Source organism: Felis catus, chromosome E2 (genome assembly GCF_018350175.1).
Source record: "Felis catus isolate Fca126 chromosome E2, F.catus_Fca126_mat1.0, whole genome shotgun sequence".
NCBI classification, from domain to species: Eukaryota; Metazoa; Chordata; class Mammalia; order Carnivora; family Felidae; genus Felis; species Felis catus.
This window is the reverse complement of record NC_058382.1, coordinates 24,980,245-24,989,640: the sequence shown is the minus strand read 5'-3', so window position 1 is coordinate 24,989,640 and position 9,396 is coordinate 24,980,245. Positions and strand designations below refer to the sequence as shown.

The window sequence follows — 9,396 nt, the reverse complement described above, 5'->3', positions numbered from 1 at the left end:
AAGAGGATCTCTTTTGCATTTTTGGTGGGAATGCAAGCTGGTGCAGCCACTCTGGGTAACAGTATGGCGTTTCCTCAAAAAACTAAAAATAGAACTACCCTACGGCCCAGCAATTGCACTACTAGGTATTTATCCAAGGGACACAAGTGTGCTGTTTTGAAGGGACACATGCACCCCAATGTTTGTAGCAGCACTACCAACAATAGCCAAAGTATGGAAAGAGCCCAAATATCCATTGATGGATGAACAGATAAAGAAGATGGTGTATACATACACACACACACACACACACACACACACACACACACACACACACACACAATGGAATATTACTCGGCAGTCAAAAAGAATGAAATCTTGCCATTTGCAACTATGTGGATGAAACTGGAGGGTATTATGCTAAGTGAAATTAGAGAAAGACAAATATCATATGAATTCACTCATATGAGGACTTTAAGAGACAAAACAGATGAACATAAGGGAATGGAAACAAAACGAATATAAAATCAGGGAGGGAGACAAAACATAAGAAACTCATAAATATGGAGAACAACCAGAGGGTTACTACAGGGGGTGTGGGAAGGGATGGGCTAAATGGGTAAGGGGCATTAAGGGATCTACTCTGAAATCATTTTTGCACTATATGTAATTTGGATGTAAAATTAAAAAAATAAAATTAAGAAATGTCAAAACAAAAGTTTATTTTATCTGATATTAGTATAGATCTCCTTGCTCTCCTTTGGTTTTCACTTGCATGGACTATCTTTTGCCATCTTTTCACTTTGAATCTATGTATGTCCTTAGAGTTGAGGTGAGTCTTTTTAAGTAGCATATTGTTGGGTCTTGTTTCTTTTTAATTCATTTAGCCATTCCATGGCTTTTGATTGTAGAAATCAATCCATCAACCTTTATTTATTTATTTTCAATCCATCAACATTTAGAGTATTTATTGATAGCTAAGGACTTGCTAATTGCATCTTCTTATTTTCTGTTTCGTGGTTCCATTTTCTTCTTCATTTCTTGGTGACTTCCTTTGTAAGTTGATGTTTTTCATAGTATGTTTTGATTTCCTTTCCTTTATCGTTTGTGTATCTCTTATAGATTTTTGTTTTGTGGTTACCATGAAGTTTATATAACACATCTTAGAGATCTAATAGTCTATTTTCTGTGAATATTTGGTTATATACAAATAGTCTATCCTTTTGCACCCCCCCCTTTTTTTTTCTATTGCAGTGCTCCTGCACTTGAAGATATAACCCTTAGGCTGGAAGCCCCAGGCAACAAAGACACGACAGCGAGGAGGCTAGAGGCTTTTCCCTCTGACTCTGTACATTAGGGAGACTGGGACTACATACCAAACCCCAACTAGAAAAGGAGGGTGCACAGGCCCTGCCCAGGACCCCTGCAAGGTCATGTAGCTCCACAACCTAAATATGCACCTACTCTGCCTCTGTCCCTCAAAAGCTCCCCTTTTACTTTTCTGATGTCACTATTTACATTTTGCTTATTGTGTATTCATTAAACTATTTAAGCTATAACTATTTTTAATACCTTTGCTTTTAAATCTTTATTCTAGAGTTAATTAGCACATATTACAGTATTAAAGCATTTTGAATCTCTTTATGTTTACTTTTACCCCAGTGTATTGTATATTTTCGTATGTTTTCATGTTAATAATTAGTGTCCTTTTGTTTCAGCTTGAAAAACTTTTCTCAACATTGCTGGCAAGGCATGTTTAGTAGTGATCAATTCTCTCTGATTTTATTAGGGAAAGTCTTTTTGCCTTCAACTCTGAAGGACAACTTTGCTGGGTAAAGAATTCTTGACTGGCGGTTACTTTCTTTTAGCAGTATGAATATATCATTCTATTACCCCTGTCTGTAAGGTCTCTGCTAAGACATCCACTTTACAGGGACAATTATTTTTTTCTCCTGCTGCTGTAAAAATTCTCTGGTGATGGTGGTGGTGGTGGTTTGTTTGTTTGCTTGTTTGTTTTTAGACAGTTTTATAACTGTGTCTTGGAGAAGAACATTTTGGATTGACATTTTGAGGTGACCTATTTGCTTCATGAACTTGGATGACCAAATCTTTCCCCATTTGGGGGATGTTCTCAGCCATTATTTCTTGAAATAAGTTTTCTACTCCTTTCACCTTCTCTTCTGGGACTCCAATAATGCACACAGTATTTCTTTTGATGGTGTGTCATAACTTCCAAGGCTTTCTTCATTCTTATTCATTAGTTTTTCTTCTTCTGTTTGTATAATTTCAATTGATCTGTCTTCTACATCACTGATTCTCTCTTCTGCTTGTTCAGGTATGCTCTTGAAACTCTTCAATTTTTCATTCCAGTCATTGTATTCTTCAGCCACAGAATTCCTATTTGGTTCTGTTTTTATATTTTTATCTATTGAATTTTGTATTTTGTTCTTGTTTTTCTGCATTTTTTTACATCTGCATTTTCTTGTAGCTCTCTGAGCATCTGTAGAACAATTATTATGCATCCTTTATTGAATCTTTTAGATCTTATCAATAATTTCAGTAAAATTCAGGATATAAAATTAATAGACCAAAATCATTAGCATTGCAATACACTAACAAAACTTTTTTTAAGTTTTTACTTAAATTCCAGTTAGTTAACATACAGTGTAATATTGGTTTCAAGTATATAATATAGTAATTCAACACTTCCATACAATACCTGGTGCTCATCACAGCAAGTGCACTCCTTAATCCCTATCCCCTATTTCCCCTGACCCCCAACCCACCTCCCCTCTGATGACCATCAGTTTGTTCTCTATAATTGAGTCTGTTTCTTGCTTTGCCTCCCTATCTCTTTTTTCCCCCTTTGTTCATTTGTTTCTTAAATTACACATATGAGTGAAATCCCATGGTATTTGCCTTTCTCTAACTTATTTTACTTGGCATAATACCCTCTAGCTCCATCCATGTCATTGCAAATGCCAAGATTTTATTCTTTTTTTTTTTTTAATTTTTTTTCAACGTTTATTTTATTTTTGGGACAGAGAGAGACAGAGCATGAACGGGCGAGGGGCAGAGAGAGAGGGAGACACAGATCGGAAACAGGCTCCAGGCTCTGAGCCATCAGCCCAGAGCCCGACGCGGGGCTCGAACTCCCAGACCGCGAGATCGTGACCTGGCTGAAGTCGGACGCTTAACCGACTGCGCCACCCAGGCGCCCCAAGATTTTATTCTTTTTTGTAGCTGAGTAATATTCCTGTGTATGTGTGTGACACACACATGTCTTCTCTATCCATTCATTAGTTGATGGACACTTAGGCTCTTTCCATAATTTGGCTATTGTAAATAATGCTGCTATAAACCTTGGGTACACGTATCCATTTAAATTAGTATTTTTGTATTCTTCGGGTAAATACCTAGTAGTGCAATTGCTGGATCATAGGGTATTTCTATTGTTAACTTTTTGAGAAACCTCCATACTGTTTTCCACAGTGGCTGCACCAGTTTGCATTCCCACCAATGGTGCAAGAGGGTTCCTCTCTCTCCACATCCTTGCCAGCACCTGTTGTTTCTTGTATTGTTACTTTTAGCCATTCTGACAGGTGTGAGATGTTATCTCATTGTAGTTTTGATTTCTGTTTCCCTGATGATGAGTGATGTTAAGCATCTTTTCATGTGTCTGTTGGTTGTCTGTATGTCTTTGGAAAAATGTATATTCATGTCTCCTGCCCATTTTTTAATTGGCTTATTCGTTTTGGGGGTGTTGAGTTGTATAAGTTCTTTATATATTTTGGATACTAACATTTTATCCGATATATTATTTGCAAATATCTTTTCCCATTCAGTAGGTTGCCTTTTCATTTTGGTGATTGTTTACTTCGTTATGCAGAAGATTTTTATTTTGATGTAGTCCCAATAGTTTATTTTTGCTTTTGTTTCTCTTGCCTCAAGAGACATATCTAGAAAGAAGTTGCTATGGCTGATGTCAAAGCATCCTGTGTTCTCCTCTGTAATTTTTATGGTTTCACGTCTCACATTTAGAGCTTTAATTCATTTTGAATTTACTTTTGTGTATGATGTAAGAAAGTGGTTCAGTTTCATTCTTTTGCATGATGCTGTCCAGTTTTCCCAGCACCATTGGTTGAAGAGACTGTCTTTTCCCATTGTATACTCTTTTCTGCTTTGTTGAAGATTAATTGACCATACAGTTGTGGGTAATGAATTTTCTGAAAAAGAAATAAGTAAAACAATCCCATTTACAATAGCATAAGCCTTAAGGACATGGAGATCCTTTTGGCTCTTTGGTGTCTTTTGATTGGAGAATTTAATCCATTTACATTTAAAGTGATTATTGATTGATATTGGCTCCCGGCTGGCTTAGTTGGAAAAGCATGTGACTCTTCATCTCAGGGTCTTGAGTTTGAGCCTGATGCTGGGTGTAGAAATTTCTTTAAAAAAAAAAAAAAACTTTAATTAGTGAAGGTAAGGACTCACCATTGCCATTTTGTTAATTGTTTTCTGGTTGTTTTGTGAGTTCATTGTTACTTTTTCTTATCCTGCTCTCTTCTGTGTTTGATGTCTTTGTATCAGTATGTTTTGACTTCTTTGTTATGTTCTTTTGTGTAATTGCTGCAGGTTTTTCCCTTGAGGTTACCATGAGGCTTACAGAAAGCAACTTAAAATTATAACACCTATTTTAAGCTGATAACAACTTCAATAGAATTTCTAAACTTAACACTTTTACTTTTCTCTCTCACTTTCTCAGTTATTGCTGTTACAATTTACATATTTTTATATTATGTAACTAGTAACAGATTATTATACAGTTATTTTTACTATATTCATTTTTTCAAACTTTTAAACTAGAATTATAAGTGAACTATACACCACCATCACCAAATTTCAGAATTGAACTTTGACTATATATTTACCATCACCAATTAGTTTTATACTAATTTTTAATGTTTTTATGATGTTAATTAGCATCCATTTATTTCCACTGAAAGAACTGTCTTTACTGTTTCATGTAAGGCAGATCTATTGGTAATGAACTCCCTCAGCTTTTGTTAGTTCATGGAAGTTTTTATCCCTCTTTTCTTTTTGAAGGACAGTTTTGCTGGGTATTGTATTCTTGATTGATCATTATTTTCTTTTATTTTGAATATGTCATCCCATTCTCTCCTGGTCTGTTCATCAGGGAAATTGGTCTATAGTTCTCCTTTTTAGTGGGGTCTCTGGTTTTAGAATCAAGGTAATGCTGGCTTCATAGAAAGAGTTTGAACATTTTCCTTCTATTTCTATTTTTTGAAACAGCTTCAAGAGAATAGGTGTTAACTCTTCCTTAAATGTTTGGTAGAATTCCCCTGGAAAGCCATCTGGCCCTGGACTCTTGTTTTTTGGGAGATTTTTGATTACTAATTCGATTTCCTTACTGGTTATGGGTCTGTTCAAATTTTCTATTTCCTCCTATTTCAGTTTTGGTACTTTATATGTGTCTAGGAATTTGTCCATTTCTTCCAGATTGCCCAATTTCTTGGCATATAATTGCTCATAATATTCTCTTACTGTTTGTATTTCTGCAGTGTTGGTTGTGATCTCTCCTCTTTCATTCTTGATTTTATTTATTTGGGTCCTTTCCTTTTTCTTTTTGTTTGATCTGGTAGGGGGTTATCAATTTTGTTGTCTTCTTTTTAATATTTTTTAATGTTTATTTTTGAGAGACAGAGACAGAGCATGAGTGGGGGAGGAGCAGAGAGAGAGGGAAACACAGAATCTGAAGCAGTCTCCAGACTCTGAGCTGTAAGTGCAGAGCCCAATGCAGGGCCTGAACTCACTGACTGTAAGATCATGACCTGATCTGAAGTTGGATGCTTAACCAACTGAGCCACCCAGGTGCCCCAATTTTGCTAAGTCTTTTAAAGAACCAGCTGCTGGGTTAATTGGTCACTTATGTTTGATTTCAATATCATTGATTTCTGCTCTAACCTTTACTATTTCCCTTCTTCTGCTGGGTTTGGGCTTTACTTGCTGTTCTTTTTCCAGCTCTTTTAGGTGTAAGGTTATATTGTGTATCTGAGACCTCTCTTCCTTCTTTAGGAAGGACTGGGTTGCTATATATTTCCCTCTTATGCCACTTTTGCTGCATCCCAGAGGTTTTGGCTTTAAGAGAAAATATCTTGGCTGAGGCAAGTGTTTGTTATTGATTCTCATTTCAGACAATAGCAGAGGCCCCTTGAGTTGCTGGGTGTACATATTAATAATTTGGTCTTTTTCTTTTTATCAGATGGAAAAGAAGACTGAAAATTTATATCTCTCCTGGTGAGATGAATGCTGTTTTAATACGTAGCTGCAATTTCACAACAGCTTCAATTTTATCTTAGTGTGATATGAAAAACACCTGGAGTCAAACAGACTTGAGTTTATATTCTGGTTCTGCTACCGACTAGCCATGTCACTGGATACGTTACTTCACCTTCATAGGCCTCAGTTTCCTCATCTGTAACCTCATTATAGATTAAATGGATAATGTTTATAGTGTTTTCCAGTAATAGTTGTTTAGTAAACTGCTGCCATGATGGATTGATGCTCTACTGTATAACTGAGAATATACTCTCTGGGAAGCTGCATGTCAAGCCTGGAAGTAGTGTTGCCAGAGACTTACCTGAAGTCAGTCTGGACTGGCACGATTATTTTCTTATAGCTAATTCCTCAAGAAATAGTGAGGTGACTTAACTATTAGACAAAAAAAATTAGCACAAATAATTGCCGTATTATTTGCTAATTAGTACCAATATAATGCCATATTATATTAGTCTGGGAGCAAAAGAAAATGTTGGGAATACAAAAAGACCGGTTTTGATCATTTGAGAAGGATTTTGATGTAGGAATTTATTCCTGAAAGTTAGGAATGAATGAAGTCATTAATTTATTCATGAAATATGTATTGAGCATCTTCTAAGTGCTAGGGACTCTGATAGGCTCTGGAAATACAGTGGTTCTGTATGAAGACAAGGGTCCCTTCTTTGTAGAGCTTACATTGGGGTGGAAGTAAGGATATGTAATGAAAAGTAGACAATTTTAAAAATAAGATAATTGCATAATGAATACTTAAGGTTTGTTGGTAAGAGAAGGCTTCTCAGGGATGGTGACATTTCAGCTGAGTGCTGAATGACAAGGAGTGATGCTGCTTATGCTTGGGGTTCATTGACCTTGTGTCAGTGGATTTATGGTTTTCATCAAATTTGGAAATTTGGGGCCATTGTTTTTTTCTCTTCCTGTAGAGACTCTTATTATACATATGTTAGGCCACTTGAAGTCCCATGGCTCATTATTGCTCTGTTCTTTCCCTTTTTCTCCTCATCCTTCTTCTTTTTAGTTGTTTTTCTCTTTTTCTTTTTGGATAGTTTCTATTGCTATGTCTTCAAGTTCACTAGTCTTTTCTTCTGCAGTACTTAACCTGCCCTTAATCCCATCCAGTGTATTTTTCATCTCAGATGTTGTAGTTTTCCTCTCTACAGTTTCATTTTGAGGCTTTTAAAATATTTCCTGTCTCTAATATATTTTACTTTTTCTCTAGCTCTCTAAAAACTGGAGCGATTGTAGGGTTCACCTATTTCTTCCCCATCTCTTATGCATCACTGTCATATGTTGCTTGATGTCCAGTGTCTTGAGAACTATTATTTCTTTTTCATTGTTGTTATTTCATATATTTTGTCCATATTTCTAGTTGTTTCAGATAAGAGGGTAAATCTAGTTCTTTTTAAAATTTTTGTTTTCAAAGTTTATTCATGGTGTGTGTGTGTGTGTGTGTGTGTGTGTGTATGTGTTTGAGAGAGAGAGAGAGAGAGAGAGATGACCAGAGAGAGAATCCTAAGCAGGCTCCATGCTGTCAGATAGAGCTCGACTTGGGGCTCAATCTCATGACCTGAGCTGAAATCAAGAGTCAGACACTCAACCGACTGAGCCACCCAGGTGCCCCAATCCAGTACTTATTTTATCCTAAAAGTAGAAGTTCTCTGCCTCCATTATTTAGCTCATATTTATTCTCAGGTTTTAAAGTATGCAAAAAGGCTCATATTGGTTTTAACCAGTTGCTGTCAATAGAAAACACTTTAGATTCTAATTGTACATGCTTTCCTGTTGTGTGATAAAGCACATGCCCTCTCTTTGGTTTCTAAACTAATCCTCATTTAGAGTCTAATTATTAACAACATAACTATCAAAAACTTCTGATATTTTTGTCTTTTTTTTTTTTAATTAGAATCACTTCTTACCAGTAAAGAATTCTGCTTCAGAGTCATTTTGTTTTTATGATGCAATTGTGCTGTCACATTCCTGGGCTAAGCTGATTGTTAGATGCAGTTATCAAACATTTTTATGGCATTATACGTGGCCCAAGAAGTTTAGAAATTTTATTTTAGTTTTGTGTAGGTTGAGGTGGATTTATTTATTTTTATTCTGGTTAAAATCTACAAAACAAAAGTTACCATTTTAACTATTTTTCTTAAGTTTATTTATTTATTTTTAGGAGACAGAGACAGTGTGAGCAGGGGAGAGACAGAGAGAGAGGGAGAGCGAGAATCCCAAGCAGGCTCTGCATGGTCAGTGCAGAGCCCAATGTGGGGCTTGAACTCAGGAAACCAAGAGATCATGCCCTGAGCCAGAACCAAGAGTTGGACACTTAACCAACTGAGCCACCTAGGTCCCCCATTTTAATTATTTTTAAGTGTACAAGTCAGTGACATAAGTTACATTCACAGTATTGTGTGGTAATTTTTTGAAAATGTTTATCTTTGAGAGAGAGAGAGAGCAAGTGGGGGAGGGGCAGAGAGGGGAGGGGGAGAGAGAGAGAGAGAGAGAGAGAGAAAGAGAGAGAGAATCTGAAGCAGACTTCAGGCTCTGAGCTGTCAGCACAGAGCCCTACATGGGGCTTGAACTCATGAGATTATGACCTGAGCTAAAGTTGGATGCTTAACTGACTGAGCCACCCAGACATCCCCACTGTGTAGTAATCACCACTACTTCCAGAATTTTTTTTATCATCCCAAATAGACTGTCCATTAAATAATAATTTCCCGTGCCATCCTCCCCCCAGCTCCTAGTTCCTTGTAACCTCTATTCTACTTTGTGTCTACATGAATTTGCATAGTTTGAGTATATCATATAAATGAACTCATATAATGTTTGTCCTTTATTATCTGGCTTATTTCACTTGAATAGCATAACGCTTTCAAGTTTCATCCACATTGTAGCATGTATCAGAATTTCATTGCTTCTTAAGGTTGAGTAATATGCCATTGTATGTGTATAATGCATTTTGTTTATTCATTCATCTGTTGATGGACACTTGGGTTGTTTCCACCTTTTGGCTATTATGAATATACTGCTATGAACATGGGTGTACGTATCTGTCTGAGT

General features: G+C 36.3%; 1 non-coding gene across 1 annotated transcript; it reads right to left on the bottom strand.

Moving 5' to 3' along the window:
• Positions 1 to 1,230: 1,230 nt before the first annotated feature.
• LOC111558200 lies at positions 1,231 to 1,378 on the bottom strand. The gene has a single exon (XR_002738781.1). It is a non-coding gene; the product is annotated as a small nucleolar RNA SNORA57 (small nucleolar RNA).
• Between the last annotated feature and the right edge of the window lie 8,018 nt (positions 1,379 to 9,396).